Here is a 25,016-nt window from a genome sequence, read left to right as displayed (position 1 = left end):
TATGTTCCACAACATGAGTCTTCACTTGAGTACAAGTGGAAATTCCCATTTTTGTTCTATGATGGTTTCAATTCAGAGGTGTAATATGTCTACATCTGCTGAGGAAAAGAGAAAAATCTCAGAGCTGCTTGTCCTGGTATGCAGTAGGATAGAAAGGATGACATGTGCTATGTTAGATGGTTACCTGATGTCACTTAATGTCTGCCTTGCTGCGAAACCTCTTCAGTGCCTGTGCATCTCTGATACAATATGAGATTCTGATCACATGTGAAGTATGCTAATGGCAAGACACAATCAATGCCTTCTCTGCTGTGATAGCAGTGGAGATACTATCAAAGACAGTGCTGCCAAAGCAGAGTTACTAAGCACAGTCTTACGAAATGTCCTCACAAAAGAAGATGACATAAATATTCCAGAATTTGAATTGAGAATAGCTGCCCACATGAGTAACATAGAAGTATATATCTTCAGAGTAGTGAAGCAACTTAAATCACTTAATAAAAGCAAGTCTTCTGGTCCAGATTGTATACCAATTAGGTTCCTTTCAGAGTATGCTGATGCAATAGCTCCATACTTAATAATCATATACAACCATTTGCTTGACGAAAGATCTGTACCCATAGACTGAAAAGTTGTACAGGTCACACCAATATTCAAGAAAGGTAGTATGACTAATCCATTAAATTACATGCCCATATCATTAATGTCGATATACAGCAGGATTTTGCAACATATATTGTGTTCAAACATTATGAATTACCTAGAAGAAAATGGTCTACTGATGCACAGTCAACATGGATTTAGAAAATGTTGTTCTTGTGAAACACAACTAGCTCTTTACTTGTATGAAGTGTTGAGTGCTATTGACAAGGGATTTCAAATTGATTCCATATTTCTGGATTTCTGGAAGTCTTTCGACACTGTACCACACAAGCGGCATGTAGTGAAATTGCATGCTTATCATCTCAGTTATGTGACTGGATTTGTGATTTTCTGTCAGAGAGGTCACAGTTCGTAGTAACTGAAGGCAAGTCATCGAGTAAAGCAGAAGTGATTTCTAGTGTTCCCCAGGGTAGTGTTATAGGCCCTTTGCTGTTCTTTATCTATATAAACAATTTGGGTGTCAATCTAACAGCCATTTTAGGTTGTTTGCAGATGATGCTGACATTTATCAACTATAAAGTCATCAGAAGACCAAAACAAATTGCAAAATTATTTAGAAAATATATCTGTATGGTGCAAAAATTGGCAACTGACCCTAAATAACGAAAAGCATGAGGTCATCCACATGAGTGCTAAAAGGAATTCATTAAATTCGGTTACACAATAAATCAGTCAAATGTAAAGACCATAAACTCAACTAAATACCTAGGAATTTTTCATTGCTGCAGATCTTCTCACAAAATTCTAATCACTAACTTTCTCCTATGAATGCAAAAATATTTTGTTGGCACTGACCTACATAGGGAGAAATGATCACAGTGACAAAATAAGGGAAATCAGGGCTTGTATGGAAAGATATAGGTGTTCATTCTTTCCACGTGCTGTATGACATTGGAATAATAGGGAATTGTTAAGGTGGTTAAATGAACCCTCTGCCAGGCACTTAAATGTGATTTGGAGAGTATCCATGTAGATGGAGATGATTTGGTGCACATTTTTGGAATATACAGACCTGCTTCCTGTGCATGGAAAAGCTCAATGTAATGGAGAAGCTGTTAGTCAGCCATATCATGAATATTTTCTGCAATATAGCATGCCATCACACAAACTTTTTGTCCAAGTTATGCAGTGGCTCCGAGGAACAGGTACCTTCACCATGAGAAGGCAGGACAGTGCTCCACAGCAATGCAACATGCCCAAATTTGAAGAAGGTGTGCTGCATCACATTGAAAAGAATCTTTCAACAAGTACATAAAAACAACTGTACATGCAATTAGTGTTAGTCACAGTATCACCTGGGATATTCTGCATGAGCAACAATTACAACTATATCACTTACAAAGGGTACACACCTTGGGTCCAGCCAATTTTCCACAATGTGTTGCCTACTACACGTGGTTCCTACACTGCTGCATCAACGTGCCCTGTTTCCATGTTGAGTTCTGTTTGCAGATGAATATAAGATCATGAGGGACCGTGTTCTGAATTTATGAAACCGCCATATCTGGTCAGGCAAAAACCATGTACCATGCACCTTCAGGGGTTTCAGCTCAGGAATGGTGCTAATGTGTGGGCAGGTATTCTGGACAGTCATGGATTTGGGCCATACCTCCTTCCAGTCAAGCTAATTGGTCCTTCTAAAAAACATATTGGACCTGTTCTTGGAAGCTGGGCAACTGAATGTCCATCAGGAAATGTGCTTTAAGTATGATGGTGCACCGTCTCATTTCTCAATTGTGGTTTGGAGACATCTCAACAAATGATATAGTGGAAGATGGATAGGCTGAGGTGGTCCACATGCATACCCACCACAATTGCTGGATTTAGCTCCTATGGAGTACTTCTTGTGGGGTTGTATGCAAAGTTTAATTTATGAGACTCCTGTAGAGACAGAGCAAGACTTGCTGACATTATTTCTGGCCACTGAACTACAAATTGAAGAGACACCAGGTGCCATGGAGAGTGTGTATCAGAACATGTTTCACAGGTACAATGTCTGTAACAATACTGGTGGTCATCACATCACTACTGCTGTTGCAATGCATCAGTGCTGTTCTGTATGTACAGTACGCTGAGTTCTTTTTTGTTCTGGAATAATGGAAACACATAATGTTTAAGTGTTAATACAAATAAATGTGCTTAAGTGATAAATGGATGCTTCATTATGTTTCCTTTCAAATTGTTACCTAATAACTGTACTGGGTCACACCTGATTCGGTTCCTTACGCAGAAGTGGACAAGTTAAACATCTGAATTGAAAACATCATAGCACAGAAACAGTACATTTCTCGACATGGGTTCACATTCAAAATGTTATGTACTTACTCCCCTCCAGAAATCCTAGATGTTTGTAACAGGAATTTCCAAACACCCTATAGAATGCAGTTCCCAAGCTGTCCTCTTATCAACAGATAACACAAAGTAAATTAAAATGTGGAGTACTGAAAGCTGCATGCCACAACCACCATAAGGAGTTGCATCCTAAGCAGCTAAAAGAAGAATCATCATTACAGTATGGATGGTTTCATGAAATGCAGCTTGTAATGTATCATCTCTAACCACTGGGTGTCCCAATGATAAATGAAAGATCATCTTAACAATGGCATTGTAATACACAAAAGAAATGTACAATGAGTCATATTATGTAGTTTATGTTGACTCAGATATTCATGTGCACTAGAATTCAGAAAAATGAAACCTCTTTTCCATGTCATTACAAACACTGACAGACATTCTGTATATTCTGGACAGCTTTAACTGTTGGATAAAATTGGAGGATGGTCTGCACAGCAAATAAGGTAAGGAATTTAAAAATCATTAGAGAGATACAACCTGAGAACACAATCAGGAATTATAATGAGGCAGCCAAGGATGAAACTATGCCTGAACTTATAAGTTTTTATCAAATGAAAGTCTTTGTTCTCATCTGAAACGTTTAAATTTGTTCCTACATGTATACATGTTCTGTCATGAGCTGGGTAGGGTCCTCCAACCACCTCTAGATTTTGATGATCTAACATGCCAGTTGGACAGAATGTGGCATGGTACCTCGTAGGAGGTCATCCAAGAACTCTATGAATCAATGCCAAGCTGAATAAATGCTTAAATAGGCACCAGAGGAGGACCAATGCATTGTTGACTTGCTCAATTTGTGAAGCCCTTTCTCTTGAATAAGTCATCCAATTTTTCTGAAACTGTAATCCTTTGTTTGTCTTTTATTTATTTATTGTCTTAAGAGTGTATTACGCTCTGGATGAAAATGAGACAACATATGCTGATATATTTTGTGCAGGTGGTGCTGGACAGCTTTTAGGGACGTTAAGAATTTCATTGTACAATACACAACTGTACAAACTTCCTTTTACAGAGGAAAATTGATTTTGGTCTTGCATCAATAACTGGAAGGTGGTCTGGTGCACACAAAAATCAAGTGTCTTTAGCAAAAATAAAGTAGCACAGTTGTATACTTTCTTGGGTATTTCTTGAGAAGTGTGATATTTATATGACCACTGAAACTAGATGTCATTTTTGCCAAAATCTCCTATTCATAGTTTATAAATACCACTATTTCTTATTTACTGGTGCATATTTGTTGATTCCTTACAGCCATTTCATCACATTAATATCTGCCATAATATAGCTGTTGGCTTTTCATAGTACTTATTGCAGCAGCAGCAGAGAAAACATGGCTGCAAAACCTGATCTTTAGTACACATATTTGATAACATTTTGATTTACAATAAGCTCTAAATAAATGAACATTGTAATCAACTGTGCATTTGTAACAGTGAACCAAAAATCAGTGCATGATATGTAGTGATTAATTCAAACTATTTTTTTGAGAGATAAGGCTAAATTAAAACATTATTTTAAGCTACTTTTCTGTTATCTAACTTCATATTATTGTTGCAGTTGATTATTTCAATATGTGATGATTCTTTTATCTTGTGACAACAATGAAATCTCTGTGAATATGCAATGTAGAGCTCATGTACATGTCTCTCTGAATTCCTTCAGAGAGACAGAGTAGTGTGTTTACATTTTGCGGCATGCACTGCAGCTGTAGTGGTTATAAAGCTAAGTACTGACAAACTTATTTATGCACTGTTATATAGTTATTAAATTTAACAGTTTTTGGCGGTGTTTCATGCCATTTGTGGCAAAATAATGATATAATAAACTTTTGGAAACGCTCACTCACTGTGTTTTTTAGAGTTTTCTGTGTGCTGAAGTCATTTAGTAAATGAAACTTCCTGGCAGATTAAAACTGTGTGCCCGACCGAGACTTGAACTCAGGACCTTTACCTTTCGCGGGCAAGTGCTCTACCACCAGAGCGACCAAAGCACGACTCATGCCTGGTCCTCACAGCTTTACTTCTGCCAGTATCTCGTCTCCTACCCTTCCAAACTTTACAGAAGCTCTCCTGCGAATCTTGCAGAACTAGAATCCTGAAAGAAAGGATACTGCGGAGACACGGCTTAGCCATAGCCTGGGGGATGTTTCCATTCTGGAATCATTTAGTAAATTTTTGCTTTAGTTTTCAACTGACATTTCTAATTGTTTCTAGTGAAATATTTCCATAAAATTTTCATTCAGTGGTTTAACTTCATTTAGTGTTCCAGTGGCTGTTTGAATTTTTTGGTTTTAGCTAATAATTTTGTGAAGTTTTGTTGTTATTGGTATTAGCTATGGTGTAGTAATATTAACACAAGTAGTTGCTTTCTTAGTAGGCAGAGAATTTTGAGATCGTTATTGTTAGTTCTATAAATAGTTCTAATGGTGTCACTGAACTTTGGTAACATAGACATACAGCTTTTCTCAGTAACTGTAAAATTTTACCATGAGTGAGAAGTGTGGGCTCTGTCATAGGTTTGTGAGTAGTGGGTTACATTGTGGGATTTGTTCAAAGTATTTTCATTTGGGGGAATGCAGTGGGGAAGCTAGTGGTTATTTTAGTGAGAGTCTCTCCTTGTAATGCAGAATCTGTAGTAGAAATAATCTGACAGAAGAGCAGGAGTGTAAGATCTGTGCCTTTCAGATGAAATTACAATGCACAATGGAAGAACTAGATAGGTTGAGGAGGGTGAAATGCGGTGGGGAATGGGAACTAGCAGTTCGCAAGAAGGCAGCTAGGAAGAGGAGGTATTCAGACAGTTTTACTTTGCATATATGCAATAGATTTGACCAACTGTCAGAGTTGAGTGGAGAGGAGTCTTGTGTAGCTGTAGATGTAGGGAACATGCAGCAGCCCTCAGCAATTAGGACGCCTATGTTAGTTGCAAAGTCTAACAGAAAGAAGAAGGTTCTGGTGCTAGGTAGTTCTCATGGTAAAGGTGTGGGCCAACAGTTGCACGAAGTGTAGGGGAGTGAGTTCCAGGTGACCAACATTGTGAAGCCTAGTGCAGTGTTGGCTCAAATGACTGACAGCATAGGGGAGTTATGTAGCAATTTTACAAAGGAGGATCACCTGGTAAAGATAGCTACTCAAACTGGAGGCACTAATGTGCATTTTGTGCAACTGTTTCAGCATCATGATTGGCCTCACCTTAATGCAGTTGTTAGGCACACTGATATGGGGCTGAAGAAGGCACTGATGGCTGAGGGCATTGGTCATATCTCAGTGGTGCCAGTTGGGTCTATCAGCAGATCAGGTTTCACTAGTCATGGCCTGCACCTCAGTAGGTATGGGAAGGAGAGTCTGCCTAAGCTTATTGGTGACAATGTAGTGGGTGGTGGTGGTGGTGGTGGTGGGGTCACTCATGGAAAAATTCCTGTAGTAGTTGGTGTTAGAGCATCACCTTTTTTAGATTGAAGTCAGCTGATAGGTATACCTGCTTAAAGGAAGTCCCTCTAGCTAAGGGCTCACCTTACGAGGATGTAATGTTTCCAAATAGATACGGAATTAGCATATTTCATCAAAATATACGAGGTATTAGAGATAAAGTTAGTGAACTGCTTATAGATGTTGAGTTTGAAATTATTGGTATATCAGAGCACCACTTAAATAATTTGACAATTCAGAGGCTTAATTTACCAGGATACAGATTAGCAGGCTGTTTCTCAAGGAGTCCCTTGAGGGGTGGGGGAGTGGCTATGTATGTAAAAAACAGTATTCCATTTGAATCCATAGATTTATCACGACACTGCACTGAACAGATATTTGAATGTTGTGCACGGACAGTTGAATTTAGTGAAACTAAACTTCTAATTGTTGTTGTTTACAGGTCCCCTAACTCCGACTTCAGAGCATTTCTGCTCAAGCTAGAGAGGTTCTTGATTCACTTTGTACGAAGTACCAGAAATTAGTTATATGTGGTGACTTCAATGTTAATTTTGTATATGATGGTGCAAGAAAAGGGATGTTGGTAGATCTCCTAAATTTATATGATCTGATGCAGACTGTATTTCTTTCCAACTAGGGTGCAGGCGAACAGTAGCACAGCCATACACAATATTTTTTATTCATTCTTCATTACTAGATGGGCATTCTGTTACTAAAAGCATGAATGGCCCTTCAGACCATGATGAAAAAATTTTAACTCTAAAAGGTTTTTGTACTTAAACCAATGTCATATTTAATGACAAACTATGTAGCAAAGTTAATTCAGCAGCAATAGAGAGTTTTTTAAACCATGTCAAGGAACAAGAGTGGCAGGATGTTTATGGTGCAGATAACATAGGTGATAATTACAATGCTTTCCTTAACACATTTCTCATGCTCTTTGAGAGTTGCTTTCCATTAGAACATTCTAAATGGGGAACTAGCAGTAATAGGAGGCAGCCCGGGTGGCTGACTAGTGAGATAAGGATATCTTGTAGAACAAAGCCAGATTTATATCAAAATGTTAGAAGTAGTCACAATCAAGCTACAGTAGCCCATTATAAACAGTATTGTAAGGTGCTTAAAAATGTTATTAGGAAGACAAAGAGTATGAGGTATGAAACAGAATATCTAATTCACAGGGTAAAATTAAAACCATATGGTCAGTTGTGAAGGACTGGTCAACAGCTCAAGGTTGATGATATAAAGTAAGTTCGCAGTAAAAATATTTCTGTTACTGGTAAATCAAATATATGCACAGTATTTAACAATCTTTTCTGAGCATTGCTGGTCAATTAAATAAAGATTTAGTTTCTACAGGAAATAATATAACTTTCTTGGCAAATGCCTTTCCAAGATTGGTGTCTGAAATACTCCTCTGTGATACAGACAAGAGGGAGATTGAGTCAATAACCAAATCACTGAAGATTAAGGACTCTCATGGTTATGATGGATTGTCTAGCAGAATATTAAAGTACTGTGCTGCACATTTTAGCTCTGTATTTAGCCATATTTGTAATTTTTCCTTTAGAAATGTTCGGTTTCCTGAGCAATTAAAGTACTCAATCATAAAGCTGCTTTATAAAAAGAGAGAAAGGGATAACATAGATAATTTTAGATCTATTTGTATGCCATCAGTGTTTGCAAAAGTTATTGAAAAGGCTGTGTATGTAAGGGTAATTGTTCATGCTATATCACATGATTTGCTATCGAATGTACAGTTCGACTTTAGAAATAGTTTAACAACTGAAAATGCTATAGTCTCTTTTCTCTGTGAGGTACTGGATGGGCTAAACAAAAGGTTTCGAATGCTCGGCATATTTTTTTATTTAACTAAGGCAGTAGATATGTTGATCACAAAATATTGCTCCAGAAGTTGGGCCATTACGGAATATGGGGAGTAGCTCACAATTGGTTCACCTCTTACTTTAGCAACAGGCAGCAAAAGGTCATTATTCACAATGTTGATAATGGCTGCGATGTGGGATCTGAGTGGGGTACTGTCAAGTGGGGAGTGCCCCATGGATCAGTGTTGGGGCCACTCCTGTTCCTTATTTACATAAATCATCTGCCCTCTAGTATTACAGGTAACTCTAAAATATTTCTGTTTGCTGATCCTAGGTAGTAAAGGATGTTGGCTCAGTTTCAAATAGTGCAGTACATGACCTAAGTTCATGGCTTGTAGAAAATAAACTAATGCTAAATCACAGTAAGACTCAGTTTTTACAGATTCTGACATGCAAATCAACAAAATCTGATGTTTTAATTTCACAGAACAGGCTTATGATTAGTGAAAGTGAACAGTTCAAATTTCTAGGTGTTCAAATAGATAGTAAGTTGTTGTGGAAAGCCCACTTTCAGAATCTTGTTCAAAGACTGAATACTGCCATTTTTACTATTTGAACGGTATCAGAAGTGAGTGATGGTTCGACACGAAAATTAGTCTAATTTGCTTATTTTCATTCACTTATGTCATATGGTATTATATTTTGGGTTAACTCTTCTGACTCTAAAAGGATATTTTTGGCTCAGGAACAGGCAGTTTGAGCAATAAGTGGTGTAAGTTCACATACCTCGTGTCGACCCCTGTTCGAGAAAGAAGCTTCCACATAGGAAAAATATATTAAAAACAAAGATTCCAAGACTTACCAAGCGGGAAAGCGCCGGCAGACAGGCACATGAACAAAACACACACACAGAGTTACTAGCTTTCGCAACCGATGGTTGCTTCTTCAGGAAGGAGAGGGAAAGACGAAAGGATGTGGGTTTTAAGGGAGAGGGTAAGGAGTCATTCCAATCCCGGGAGCGGAAAGACTTCCCTTAGGGAAAAAAAGGACAGGTGTACACTCGCACACACACACACACACACACACACATATATCCATCCGCACATACACAGACACAAGCAGACATATTTAAAGGCAAAGGTATGTGTGGATGGATATATGTGTGTGTGTGTGTGTGTGTGTGTGTGTGTGTGTGTGTGTGTGTGTGTGTGTGTGTGTGTGTGTGTGTGTGTGTGTGCGAGTGTACACCTGTCCTTTTTTTCCCTAAGGGAAGTCTTTCCGCTCCCGGGATTGGAATGACTCCTTACCCTCTCCCTTAAAACCCACATCCTTTCGTCTTTCCCTCTCCTTCCTGAAGAAGCAACCATCGGTTGCGAAAGCTAGTAACTCTGTGTGTGTGCTTTGTTCATGTGCCTGTCTGCCGGCGCTTTCCCGCTTGGTAAGTCTTGGAATCTTTGTTTTTAATATATTTTTCCTATGTGGAAGTTTCTTTCTATTATATATATATATATATATATATATATATATATATATATATATATATATATATATATATATATATTCCTTACTGTCATTTTTTGTTAACAACATAAGTTTATTCCCAAGAATATGCAGCTTTCACTCAGTTAATACTCGGCAGAAATCAAAGCTGCATTTGGATTGGACTTCCTTAACTCTTATGCAAAAAGGTGTGCGGTATACTGCTGCATCCATTTTTAATAAGTTACCACTCAAATTCAAAAATCTTTGCAATAATTTATGCGCTTTCAAATCGAAACTGAAGAGTTTGCTCATGGGTTACTCCTTCTATTCTCTCGAGGAGTTCCCTGAAAAATTAAGCTGATTCTTATTGTATCGTTGATTGTGTTTACTTAAACTTTTAGACTCACTTTTTTCGAGTTCATAAACATTTATTTTTATCTGTTACTACTTTTATGTTGTAATTTTATGCACTGAAATGTTCCATGACCTTGGAGAGTTGGTCCTACGGAACTTGATATGTAAATTTAAAAAAATAAAACACGTTGCACAACGTACTTTAAGATGGGGTGGAGTGGTTCTTTCCCACCTTGTGCCTTCCAGATGCTCAAATGGTCTTGAATTCACACAATATAACAGGCAACCTCATAGAGTTGCTTTTGTTACCTGCTGAGAATAATTCAAACTCCATAACATATTCTTCTATTCTTAAATGGGGCAGTGCATGTTCCATCGGGCCACATTTGTAAATTTATTGCAATATTTGAATGGGAGTTCTATTTTATTGCTTTTCAGCCATTCAGTAATATGAGAGCTATTTTTTTAACTTCCAGTCAGTAATGAAATAAAAACAACACTGAAAGTCTGATGAAACTTTGTGCAGTGTCTCTAGTATCCCCACTATTGTGTCACATCACACTTTAGTTCTGATTGCATATTGAGCACGTAAAGATGCCAAGATAATAGTGTCTCCCACCAAGTGTAAAGTTCTCATGAGGAGTTTTACCTAATTTCATGATGCCCACATAAAGTAACTGTCATGCATTTCCTTGTTCATGACAATCCTCGGCCACATACAGCAACAGAAACAAAGATGTTTCTGCTGTGTTCAACCACCTTCCATACAGCCAGGGCTTTGATCCCTCTAATTTTCATCACTTTGCTCATGTGGTCTGCTTGGCATGAGCACATTATTTTGGCACAGACAAACAATTGCAGACCATCACAGAGAAATGGTGGAAATCACAGATGGCTGCCTTCTATGAGGAGGGTATTAGAAAGTTGATGCCATGCTACAGCCAATGCGTAAGTCAGACTGGTAACTGTGTAGAGAAGTAGTTGGAAAGTATAGCTAATGTTTCAAATAAAACATTTTGGTTTTTCACTGTGGTTTCCACTTCACAACTAATTGAAGTTTGGGGAAAAAAAGCCCTCATAACATTTTCTCTGCACCAAAGAGGGAGCTGATGATACTGGACATATTATTATGTGATAAGAGGGGTGGTTGATTAGAATCACACATTATGGAGTGAGCTTTTTCAATGAGCATCTTGGACCACTCTTTTTAGCATCTTGCACTCATATCAAAATGATAATCCTCACCACCATTTTGCACAAAAAAAGAAAAACTAACATTTTTCATGCAGCAAAGCATGAGTCATTATGAACTACATATTAATGTACTGTAAATTAACTATATCCAGTTAAAAATGATTAATAGTTGCAGGACATGTATGGTCAATGTTTCATTAGATGTTACACTGCATCAGAATGCCACATATATATACACTATTTGATCAAAAGTATCCAACACCCCTATGTAATGTGGAATTGACCACTAGATGTCATGAGAGGCAGACCAGCCAGTATAAGAGTAGAGTTGCAGTAACAACAAAATGAGTTGGTCAGGACAACTCAGTGACTTCAAATTTGGACTGGGAATTAGATGTCACCTGAGTATCAAATCCATTAGAGACATTTCAACCCTTCTACATCTACACAAGTTGATAGTTGGTGATGTGACTGTGAAGTGGATAATAAAGGAATGACCACAGATACACCAAGACCAGGTATATCTCACGCAATGATGAATGGGGATCATAAAAGATTGCAGATTATGGTTGTAAAAGATCACATGAAATAAGCAAAAGGAATTACTCATGAGTTCCAAAAAGTTACCAGAAGTCCAGTCAGCACTACAATTATGTGTAAGGAGTTAAAAAGAATGGGATATGATTAGTTCCACATAAGCCAAACATTTCTGTAGTCAATGCTGAGTGATGTTCTAGGTCTTATAAAGAGTGACATCACTAAACATTAACTGACTGTAATTGAGTCATTTGGATGATGAATCACCTTATACCTTGGGCAATTTGATGAGAAGGGTCTAGGTTTGGTGAATGCTAGGAGAACGTTACCTGCCATTGTGTGTAATGCCAACAGTGAAGTATGGAAGAGCTGATGTTATGGAATGGTGATGTTTTTCATGGCTATGGTGTGTTTCCCTTATAGTTCTTAAGAAAATGCTAAATGCAGAAAGTTATGAAGTTTTTACTGCATTATGCACTGCTTACATTACGGGAAAAGTTCAGAGATGATGATTGTCTGTATCAGCATGTCATGTCAGCACGCCATGTCATTAAGCAGCATCTGTGAGCCAATTGTGTGTGATAAACAACATTCCTGAAATGGATTGGCCTGTTCAGAGTTTGAAACTGAGTTCAATGGAATATCTTTGGACTGAGTTACAAAGTCGACTTCACACCAGACCCAAGCATCCAATATCACTCACTACCATGTATGGTTTTGGCTCTTGAGGAAGAATAGGCTGCCATTCCTCCACAGATATATAGGCACCTCACTGAAAGTGTCCCCCCGCAAAGCACAAGCCATCATAAAGGCAAATATCCATTGTAGCATGTAATTGGTGTCCAGATGCTTTTGATTAGGTAGTGGGTGTACTGAATCACTTTATGAGTTGTAAAGAAATATTTCAATTATTTTGTTCATTAATATTCTTGACTTTCAAATCCAAAGCATTAAGATCAAATTAATCAAGCAGTATGTACTAAACAGCCCCTCCAGATGTGGATCTAAATGATAGTTTGGTACAGCCAACATCTGACGTGCCACGTCAGTACATAATTTATTACTGCTGACCTGCTTGTATCAAGTTGATGTACATAGCTTAGAAAAGAATAAATGATGAGCAGTTCTTAATAAATCAATAAAAGGACAAAAAGTTTGAGTGTAGCATTTCTTTTTTTCATTTTTTAAACTTGATTGAGAAAGTGGTATATTTGATAATGACAGATTGATGATGAAACACATCTTGTAACACAGCAACACATGACCAAACAATATAATACCAGTCATCTCAGGAGTCCCACAAGGATCAACTGTATGGAAGGATGAACCATAGACCGAATCCTCCTTATTCTTGTTCTTAATTGTTACCCAGAAATTGTACCATCAATGTTCCTGTATTCATTGCCAACTACGCAAACATACTCTTAGAACATTTTGCCACAGCAGATGAAAGTTAAATAAGCTGACAGTGGTAAAAGTTTTTTGTACTCACTCTATGATAACATCCTGCTCAACATGGATAAACCACTCATATGACCTTCTGCCCATCAAAGAACCATATAATATATATATAACCAATAATTATTGAAAATAAAGCTTTTGAACAGGATAATCACACTAAATCCCTTGGGCTATGGATAGATGATGCATTACAGTGGAATATTGACAGAGATAAATTACGAAGCAAATCAATGAGCCTCTGCTATACCCTTAGAGAGCTCATTCGAAGGGTGACTTGACTACCAACGACCTATTTCCTCTGTTCAGGTCAACTTTGTCATCTCATATGGTATTTCTTTATGGGAATCAACAAACATTAAAATATGGCTCTGAGGAAAAAAAGTGAAGATCATGATGTGATTCCCATGATATGCAACAACTATGCCAATTTTTAAATAAATTTTACCTGTCTCATGCAAATATATATCAGACACAATTTCATTTGTTAATACAAATTATATCAATCTGTCTGGAAGAAATGATGATATACAGATGACACGTGCATACTACTGGACTCAGACTCAGTGACTGCCATGAGAGTTTGAAGCAAGCACTTCATAATAAATTGTCCTCCTCAGTCAAAAATAACAAGAATTTGCTCATTAAGAATGCCATCAGTATACTGCCCCAACATTGATTTTATTTGGATACAGAATATGTGGAGACCAATTCATGACAAATTAAACTTAAATTTTCCTTGCAGCACCAACTAACTTTAAATTACTTATACTGTTGTGTTTACTGGTTTGTTTTAATAATTGAGGCCAATTTTTATACAATTTAATGCTATAAATTGAATTGTAACAATTTCAACTTTCAATTAATTCTTATGTTGATGTGGCACAACATAACCTGTGCTCTGCAGACTCTTATTTTGTATAAATAAATTGCTACAGCTGATAAATATTTGAAGAAAAATGTTTCCATAGCTATCAGCTGCAGACATTCAACTTTACTCTTGACCAGTTTTGGTTTTTACAGCCATCATCACTGTAAGACTAAACAACAAATACGGAAAACATATCTAGTATACACAGATGAAAACAACAAAAAATCATACTCTGTACTTACAAAACAGTACATTAGATGGGTAAAAAAATGCATACTACACATACATGACTTATTACCATACCAAATAAGATGATGTCTTACATTATTACGTGAAATACATATGCATTAGCCAATGTCATAAATCACACTGACAGGTTGCAGAAAGACTAATGTTAGTTAATAGATGAGTGTCATCAGAGGCACATGTAACCTAAGATCACCAAAGAGGCTAATGCAGAAGAGTAAAAACATGTGAAGATCTGAAAAATAGTCATTACAAAAAGTGAAAGAGTACAACTATTAAAAGACTAATGCTGCTGTTACTATCAGTGAAACAATATACACCTGAATATACATATTTGAATATAATAGAGGGAAACATTCCACATGGGAAAAATATATCTAAAAACAAAGATGATGTGACTTACCAAACAAAAGTGCTGGCAGGTTGATAGACACACAAACATACACACAAAATTCCAGCTTTCACAACCGGCAGTTGGTTCATCAGGAAAGAGGGAAGGAGAGGGAAAGATGAAAGGATGTGGGTTTTAAGGGAGAGGGTAAGGAGTCGTTCCAATCCCGGGAGCGGAAAGACTTACCTTAGGGGGAAAAAAGGATAGGTATACACTCGCACACACACATATCCATCCGCACTTAACACAGACACAGACTTTCCCTTAAAACCCACATCCTTTCATCTTTCCCTCTCCTTCACTCTTTCCTGATGAAGCAACCGCCGATTGCGAAAGCTCGAATTTTGTGTGTATGTTAATGTTTGTTTGTGTGTCTATCGACCTGCCAGCACTTTTGTTTGGGAAGTCACATCATCTTTGTTTTTTAAATATATTTGAATATACAGATTGATTCACAAAGAGATGCAAATTTTTTAACATGTTATTCTACAAGTAAAATTAAAGAAAAATGTTTGTATAAACATAGGTCCACAAATGTTTTTCGCAGAGTTATGGCTAATAAAAGATTCTGCTTGGAATTAAGCAACTTCACTAATATGAAGCCATCGCAAAACTGTACGAGATTAAAGTATAACATAATTTCCATTTATTTTATTGTTATTGGTCTGTTGAATGTAATAAAACATGTCCCAGATGTGTATATGCAGTAGTTTTCCAGAACCAGAGAAGCAAAAAAGTAAATTCATAAAATTTTTAATTTATTAACTACATAGCCCATTTTTTTTAAATTCCAGACAATTTCACAAAGTTTTCAACAGAAGTTGTAGAGAATTTAATTTTAGTATTAATAAAATCAGATTATCTGACACATTCACACAGTTTCAGTTAATGTTATTACCAACATTTACCCAAAATTAAGTTCCATTGAAAACCTTGTGCAACTGTCTGGAATTTAAAAAACAAATTGGGCCTAGAAGTAAATAAATTAAAAATTTTATGAATTTACTTCTTTGCTTCTCTGTATGTTCTGGAAAACTACTGCAGATACACATCTGGAACATGTTTTATTAGATTCAACAGGCCAATAACAACAAAATAAATGGAAATTGTGCTGTACTTTAACCTCATACACTTTTGCGATGGCTTAATGTTAGAAAAGTTGCTAAAGTTTAGGCAAAATCTTTTATTAGCCATAACTCCGTAACTAAACATTTGTGGACCTATGTTTATATAAACATTTTCCTTTAGTTTTACTTGTAGAATAACAGTTTCAAATATTTGCATACCTTTTTGAATCACCCTGCAGTATAAGGAGAACAAGTCTAAATGACGCTACATCATAAAATATTTCAACTAAACAAATCATACAAATGATGTCTTCTAAGATATGTGTTTTTGGTAATATAATAATAATAATAATAATAATAATAATATACACTGAGGTGACAAAAGTCAAGGGATAATGATATGCACATATATAGATGGTGGGAGCACCGCTTACACAAGGTATAAAAGGGCAGTGCATTGACAAAGCTGTCATTTTTACTAAGGTGATTCATGTGTTTATGGCCACATAACAGGAATTAACAGACTTTGAATGTGGAATGGTAGTTGGAGCTAGACACATGGTACATTCCATTTCAGAACTCATTAGGGAAGTCAATATTCTGAGATCCACAGTGTCAAGAGCATGTCAAGAGTACGAAATTTCAGGTAGTACCTCTCATCAGAGACATGGCTGATGGCTTTCACTTAACAACTGAGAGCAGTGGTGCTTGCACAGAGTTGTCAGTACTAACAAATAAGCAACACTGCATAAATCAATGTGGGATGTACAACAAATGTATCCGTTAGGACAGTGTAGCGAAGTTTGGCAATAATGGGCTATGGCAGCAAATGACTGATGCCAATGCCTTTGATGACAGCACAACATTGCCTGCAGTGCCTCTCATGGGCTTGTGACCAAACTGGTTGGACCCTAGATGACTGGACAACTGTGACCTGGTTATACGAGTCCAGATTTCTGTTGGTAAGAGCTGATGGTAGGGTTTGTGTGCGACACAGACCCCATGAAGCCACGGGACCAAATTGTCAACAAGGCACTGTGCAAGCTGGTGGTGGCTCCAGAATGGTGTGAGCCATGTTTACATGGAATTGACTGGGTCCTCTGGGCCAACTGAACTGATCATTGACTGGAAATGGTTGTTTGGCTACCTGGAGACCATTTTTGGCCATTATGGACTTCATGTTCCCAAACAATGATGAAATTTTTATGGTGACATTGAGCCATATCACAGGGCCATAATTGTTCAGAATATGTTTCAAAAACATTCTGGAAAATCTGAGTTAATGGTCTGCCCACCCAGATTGCCTGATATGGATCCCATTGAACATGTATGGTACCTGATCTGGAGATCAGTTTGTGAACAGAATCCTGCACTGGCAACACTTTCACAATTACGGATGGCTATAGAGGCAGCATGGCTCAATATTTCTGCAGAGAACTTCCAATGACTAGTTGAGTCCAGGCCACATCGAGATGCTGCACTATGCTGGGCAAAAGGATGTCCAGCACAATACTAGGAGGTATTCCCTGACTTTTGTCACCTCAGTGTATAAAGACATTTGTATGTGGTAATTACAATCAATCAGCTTGTCATACAAGTTGGTTGGTTAGCATTTTTTTATGATGTAGCATCATATAGGCATATTCTACTTAAGCTGTACTCAACGTATGTCATTTGTTGACAGTAACCACAACATGTTGCCAATACTGAACCAGTCTTGTGTCAACTGAAGTCACTGACACTTTCTAATGACTACATTGCACATCCTCATGTGTTTTTACACTCTTTTGTGGTCTTACATTACATGTTATTTTGATGACATTTATCTATTAACTGTCAGTAGCTTTTATGCAACCTGTCTGTGTGATTTATGACATTGATTAAATTATGTGTATTTTATAGACCACTCTCAGACCATCGTATTTGATATGCTAATGAGTCATGTAGGCTTATGAGTAGTGTGTATTTTTAATCCACCTGATGTAAGCACTGAGTATGATTTTAATGTACATAAGTAAAATTCTTATATTTTTTATGGTTTTTATCCATGTATATTACAGATGTTTTTGTCTACTTGTTGTTTAGTCTTCCAGTGAGATTTGGTTGTAAAAATTGAAACCAGTAATGAATAAAGTTGACTGCCAGGTACTTAATTTTGAATTGGAGTGATCATGTATATGTAAATTTGTAGCTGAGAGCTATAAAAATGTATTTATGCTCCACAGAATATATTTCCCTGTATGTAAGAACTGTTGTAACAAAAAGATATATGCTTTCTCAAGTTTTGTTTTACTGTGTATCCAATATCATGGACATGTTTTGTCAATTAAAAAATTAATATTTATGTATGTGGAAAATTCATCAATGTAAATACTTTTGAATGAAAGGAGACCACTCACCGAAAAGGAGAAGCATTGATTTGTTGATAGGAACAAACAAAAAGTAGGAAAACTTGCTAGCTTTTGGATTAATTCTTGAGCTGGAGTGAAATACACACAAAAAAACACACACACGCACATACAAACACATACATTTGTAGTTATTCCCGAACATGGTGCCAGATGGAAAAACAATGCCAGAGCTGCATTTCGGCAGGTGGATTGTGTTGTGGTGGGTGTCGTGTCAGGTGGGGTTATTAGAGGGACAGGGAGTTGTGAGGCAGGGAGAGGGATTGGGGTGGGTGGCTAGTGGCTCAGGGTTTGCTGGCTAGGAATGTGGTAGTAGGGGTGGCAGGTAAAAAGGGGTAGGCATATGGTGCACAGTTGTTGGAGCTGGTGGACTGTGGCACATGCTGAATGTGACTTGGAGACATGAAATGGGAGGGGCTGACAGGATGGAAGAAGCAGAAATCTTTGGGTAGAGGGTGTGGGGACAGAGGGTTACCAGATATTGCGGCCAGGGTGATTACAGGAGTGACAAATGTGTTGCAAAGATAACTCCCATCAGCATAGTTCAGAGAAGCTGGTGGTGGAGTGAAGGGTCCAAATGGCCCAGGTTGTGAAGTAGCAACTGAAATTGAAGGAGTTGTGTTCAGCTGCATGTTGTGACACAGTGGTGAACTTTGTTCTTGGCAACAGTTTGGTGGTGGCCATTCATCCTGCTGGACAGCTCGCTGGTAGTGATACCAACATAAAAAAGTTGTGCAGTGTTTGCAGCAGAGATGGGGTATGACATGGCTTCTTTCACAGGTGATCTGGCCTGTAATGTGGCAGGACAGGATAAGCTTGTGACTCCTGCCTCTGGGCACCACTATCTGTAAACATCCATCCTACTCACAATGAAACCCTAATCACCTCATAGCATCCAGACCCTGCCTAGCTGACTTTTCAAATTTACCATATCCTCCAGAACTTCCTTCCAATGCTCCACAAAACCCAGACCCCAAGCAAACACAAAATACTGATGTTAACCTTTCCACTGAACACCTCAGTCTGCAGAAGTTCAGTCCAATCCAAAGGCCTCACCTTCAGCCCCACACAAGACCTACAACCCTTCTCCCGATCCCTACAGTAGAAACACTTCTTAGCCACCAATCCATCCAACTAAAGCCTACCTTGTACCAACATTACCTCGCCTGTCCCACTTCATACTAACACCCAACTGTGACCCTCCTAACCCCCCCCCCCCCCCCACCTCCCACCCAACCATCCCCTGGTAACCTTCCAGGAATTCCTCACCTCCAACTTGGTCTCACCATCCTTTTGAAGGTCCCTTCCCAAGAACACTAACCTTTCAGCAGAGGAAAGGACAGTCATGTAGAGCCTGAAAACAGATTCTGATCTAATCATCCTCCCTGCAGACAAATGTTCCATCACTGTCATGATGAATCACATTGACCACCTGACCCTGACACTGCCTCTGCCAACTGTCCGACTCTCCCACCTACACGTTCTGCCATAGTGAACCCATTCCAGAAGTCCAACATAACCTCCAATCTCTACTGAAAACTATGGGCCTTCCCAGAACCTCTCCTCCTTGTCCACCTCTATCCTGACCCCCATGACACCCACAAACCCACCTTCTATATGCTTCCATAAATACACAAACTCAACAATCTAGGACAATCCATTGTAGCTGACTGTTGTGCTCCCACTGAAGGAGTTTCTGCTCTTATTGACCAACACCTCCAACCAACTGCCCAAAACCTAGCCTCCCACATTAAAGATACCAACAACTTTCTTCACTGGCTCTCCACCATCCCCACCCATTTACCTACAGGATCCCTACTTATCACTGTTGATGCCAACTCCTTATACACCAACATCCCTTACTTCAGATTCCAAACCCACTACCTTATTCCTTATACACCTCACCAACTACGGCCTCACTCACAACTGCTTTTCTTTGAAGGGAAAATATACAAAGAGATCTGAGGCACAGTCATGGGCACCCACTTGGCGCCCTCCTATGCCTGCTTGTTTATGGACCATCTATAAAAAACCTTTCTGGCCTCCAATAACTCCAATACTCTAGTCTGGTTCTAGTTAATTGATGGTATCTTAATTATCTGAATCCAGAGCCAAACCACTCTACCCTCATTCCCTCCTCACTTTCTGTACCATCTGCTTCACCTAGTCACCCTCAACCCAATGAGCCACCTTCCTGGTTATTGACCTCCACCTCTCTGGTAACTCTATCCACATCTCTCTCCACATTAAACCTGCTAACCACCAACAGTACTTGCAAATCAACAGCTGCCATTCCTTACACACCAAAAAATCCCTCCTATACAGCCTAGCCATCTGTAAATGATGTACCTGCAATGATGACAACTCCCTTGCCCAGTATGCTGAAGGTCCCATTAAAGCATTCCCACACAGCCACTACTGCCCAAACCTAGACCACAAACAAATTTCTCATGCCATTTTCTCACACAACCCCAATCGTGCCAGCACTCCCACAAGTATCAGCTACAAAGTAGTGCCCCCTTTGTCACTGAATATCACCCTAGACTGAAAGAACTGAACCATATCCTTCATCAGGGATTTTACCCTAGCACTAATAAAGATAACTCTAAAATATAGCTAGTATTCTTTCTTTTTGTGTATGCCTATTGATGACTCTGATTTTTGGTGAGTGGTCTCCTCTAATCCAAAAGTACTTACATTCTACCTAAACTTTCCTTCAACAAAAATTTACCAATGTAATATTAGCACAGATTTTTACTTAGAGCACACAAAGCAACTAAATACAGAGTAACGGTGTTCATCACACACTGGACTCGGGGAATGGGTAATTTTACTGTATACAATTAAGTCCTATGAAAAAGAGTGTCATTCTTCTAAAATCAAGCATCCAGAAGCTCATGAGGTAGTAAAACTCTCCTTTTCAGGACAACGATGCAATGTATTTGAACTCTCAATAAGAACTGTGATGGTTCTGATAAGCTAACAGTCATCCATCTTTTAATGAACTATACTGAGAATTTGGTCAAGGCTGAAGTGCACATATATCTAATGTTTTAATATTATATTTACATAAAAACAAATGATAAATATAACATTAAATGATTACTTTAGATTGTGCTTGATGAACAGCACTCAATGAGTGTGAATGGAGAATCATTTGGCAACAGATATGAATATCAACACTGATACCATCACACAAAAATTAATACTTTGGAAAAATCAACTTCAAGTTCATGGCATGAAATGCTTCCTAGAACTCAAGACAGTCATTTGTAGACTAGACATAACACGTTTGAGTAACTGAAACATTTCATTATGAGTTCTGAAGGCGATTCCAAGATGTTTCACAACTGGACACTGATTTACATTTCTCTGTCAGACTGTTCATGCTTTTGACTACTGGTGTACCTCATTACTTCCAACTTGAGCTTGTAGATGTACAGCCAGCTCAATGACCTGTTTGTCCAAACCAGGAATTTACAAGACTTTTATAAAATGTCACCCCAAGAGCAATATTCTTGACTGCACAAAGAAACCACATTCAAAGCACATTCAATAAATGTGTAGAAACATTTATTTTTCTTGTTATGAAACTGACAAAGCCCCATCAGTATTTGGGTTTAACAGATTTTAGGTCTGCGTACCTCCATGTGTTTGAATATATAATGAACCACACTTACAGATATATAACATATTCTAAAATTGAAATGTGAATAGGTTTACAAATATCACAACTTAATGTTAAATGCCTGTATGTATAGGTTTTTGTAGTCCTGCTCACTGTATTAACTCTATCTAATGTACTTATTTAGTTAAGTAATAAAATTTGTTCTTTTGGCAGAAAAATAAAAAGATTAAAATAAACACACATGATACTGCTTATGAAAATATGCTCCAATACTCACCTCTTACACCTAAACCTCCAGATATCAGATATTCAGATCAGTACCAAATGTTATATATCAACAGAGTATCAACCAGAACTACAGTATAGTTTGGGCTATGTGCTGTTGTGCAGCAGAATGTGTGTAAATGGTAAGTAATAAGTAACTCCTGACCTACAGAGCACAGTAAAAGAAAAGCTGAGTGTCTGTTCTGTAGAGCTCCCATGGGAAAGTCAGTAGAGTGTTAGTTTGTAGAGCCCTGGTCACACCAATTTTTGTACTGGTGTATGTGTGAAACTGTCATAGAGGACAACATATTCCTGGCATGTAACAGGACTGTCCAGAGTTTATAACAATGTTCTGCTGGAAGTCCGCTATTGCTTCATTTATTTGAAAGTAGCAAACCTATAGAGTGCATTTGTAGTTTTGCAGAATAAACATAACCAACTGGAACAGAAGAATAAAGAAAAAATTGCATGACACGTGTGGAAGTATTTATGGTATTGTCTAAAAAATGTGGTGCCACACCAAAGTTAGCAACAAGGAACAATACCACAGACATTGGCAATGTCTCACTGCAATCTGCAATGATGAATGGGAGGTGCTCCTGATGAAACACTCTCTCTCAACACCACAGTGCCATCACACAGAGGTTGTTATAGAGCTGAGCATGAACTCGGTCTGTCTCAGTTCATGACCTGTAATAAAGCAGTCAGCATCATCTAGTTAGGACACCAGCGCTATCCAAGTCTCAAATGGAACTGTACTTCAAGAGAAGAGTATGTAATTGGATGCAGCAAGTGATGCTTAGCTGTTCGAAGACAGTTGTAAATATTCAATGTACTCTTGTTGCAGTGGATTGTAAAAAGTTAAGTAAATCTCTTTATCATTCTTGTAATAAAGTAAACTCATGTTTCATATGTTGTAGTTCCAAACAGCCATCTCCCAGAACAATCAAAGAACCCACAGTTATGACTGTACAATTGTACTTTCATCATGTCATAACAGCATAAATAGTAGTAATAACAATAATAATAACAATTTACTGCTAGATGGCAGCACTACTGTACATCAGAGGTGTGTGTTGTGGCTAGAGTGGTGGTATAAAAACAAGCAGATCTGAAATTGCTGTCCAGTTTGCACAATACTGCCACTGCTGCAACTGACAGTGCTCTTTTGTGACATGAATCCCTAGATCACTGCTGACATTCTCATCGAATTTTTGCATAGTGACACCTGTGTACCTACAACAACAGAAATAACTGAAGATGACAGAAAGTGTGCAGCATTCATACTGGATGCGACTGGTCAGTGGAAGGTGTTAAATTTCACCGTAGGGGAAACAGTACATATCAATGAGCCCACACCAGATGGAGCAGAATCATTCATTTTTGTCCAAGTATATGGACAAGAGTCAATGTCTTTGATATCACCACCAGTAGAGTCCACAAATGATGGAAATGATGAAATACCATAAAAGGAGAAAAGGGCATTGTTTTCCTCAACTAACAAGAAAATCAAAATGCTGAAATATTAGCTTAATGCCATAAAGCAGCTGAAGTCAACTCAAATATTTGTACATCGGTGTCTGTAATGAAAAACAGATTTCTCACCAGATGTCCTGCATGATGTATGTTGTTTCAGCGGAAACAGTGGTGAAGAAGTGGAGAGAATAATGTCTGTAAAAGATAGGTACAAATATATTACAATGCACGTGCTGGAGATCTTCAAAGAGCATTGTTGGAGGGGATGATGTCTTCATGATGTAGACATGATTGTGGGCAAAAATAAAAGCAAGGTAGTTAAATTTCCCAAGCTTTGATGCACATGACAGTTGAGTATTGCACTGGAAGCATAAAAATAGTATTAAAAGTTGTAAAGTCAAATCTTTTGTTACAGTGAAAATGTATCAGAACAGAAATGACATGAAAAAGAGTAGAGAGGACTGGTAACAGACAAAGCACACATTCATGACAGCCTACATAGATGTACATATTTAGTGCTCATGAAAGTTGATTCAACAACAATATGACTGTGGGCTGCACTCTCTTGAAGCTAGAGGATCAACAGATACTGTAGGGATTGTACAATCTATTCGCGTGACCTCACATACATACACAGTTATTCCATTGCTTCCACAGACAGCCAAATTTGCTCCAGAGTTGTCTGTAGTTCTTCAAGAGCCCCTTTCTTTGAGTGCTTATATATGTCAGTCAATGTCTGCAGCACTGAATTTAATTGTCCACTCTCATTCCTCTGGCAAAATGACCAAATATCTGCTCAGGACATTTCTACAAAAAGTGGTAGTGAAACAAAAAACCAGTGGAGAAAAATGTCTGCTAATACTGGTTCCTTACAGGCTTCACAAAGACGGCAGTGTTCTTCATGGCCTGCACAGTCAAAATAACCTGCCAGAAGACAAAATCACAATTCACGTAATTCCAGCAAACACAACCTTCATTCATCAACTGCTTGATCTTCATTTCTTCAAAATGTAAAAGCAAATGATTTATAAAATCTCTGATGCTGGTCAAGGTTCTTCAGCAGAGATTAATCCACAACAATGGAATAATCTACTTAAGCTGCAGTCCCTCTCATACAATCAGTTGCGTTCTCCACTTTTCAATAATTCTCACCATCACAGCTTAATGTTGGCTAAACTCATTGACAAACCCAGATCTTTTGAATATTGATACAGTTCTGTTTCAGAAAGTTCCATTCTGCAATCTAACTGCAATCTACAGGTTGGATGCACAAATATGGGATTCATCAAATGTGCTTGATGTACAAAAGTAATTTGTTTCACACACTTCTTGGTGTGCAACCACTATTGTGAAACCGTCATTCCAGAA

The 25,016-nt window shown here is 38.0% G+C and overlaps 1 protein-coding gene across 1 annotated transcript in view; it reads right to left on the bottom strand.

The window, feature by feature from the left end:
- The window catches only part of LOC126298052 (misshapen-like kinase 1), a 1,491,768-nt gene that overhangs the window by 189,708 nt on the left and 1,277,044 nt on the right, over positions 1 to 25,016 (bottom strand). The gene's annotated exons all lie outside the window — the stretch shown is intronic.

This window comes from Schistocerca gregaria, chromosome X (genome assembly GCF_023897955.1).
Source record: "Schistocerca gregaria isolate iqSchGreg1 chromosome X, iqSchGreg1.2, whole genome shotgun sequence".
Lineage (NCBI taxonomy): Eukaryota > Metazoa > Arthropoda > Insecta > Orthoptera > Acrididae > Schistocerca > Schistocerca gregaria.
The sequence above is the reverse complement of the archived record's forward strand: the minus strand, read 5'-3'. Positions and strand labels throughout refer to the sequence as shown.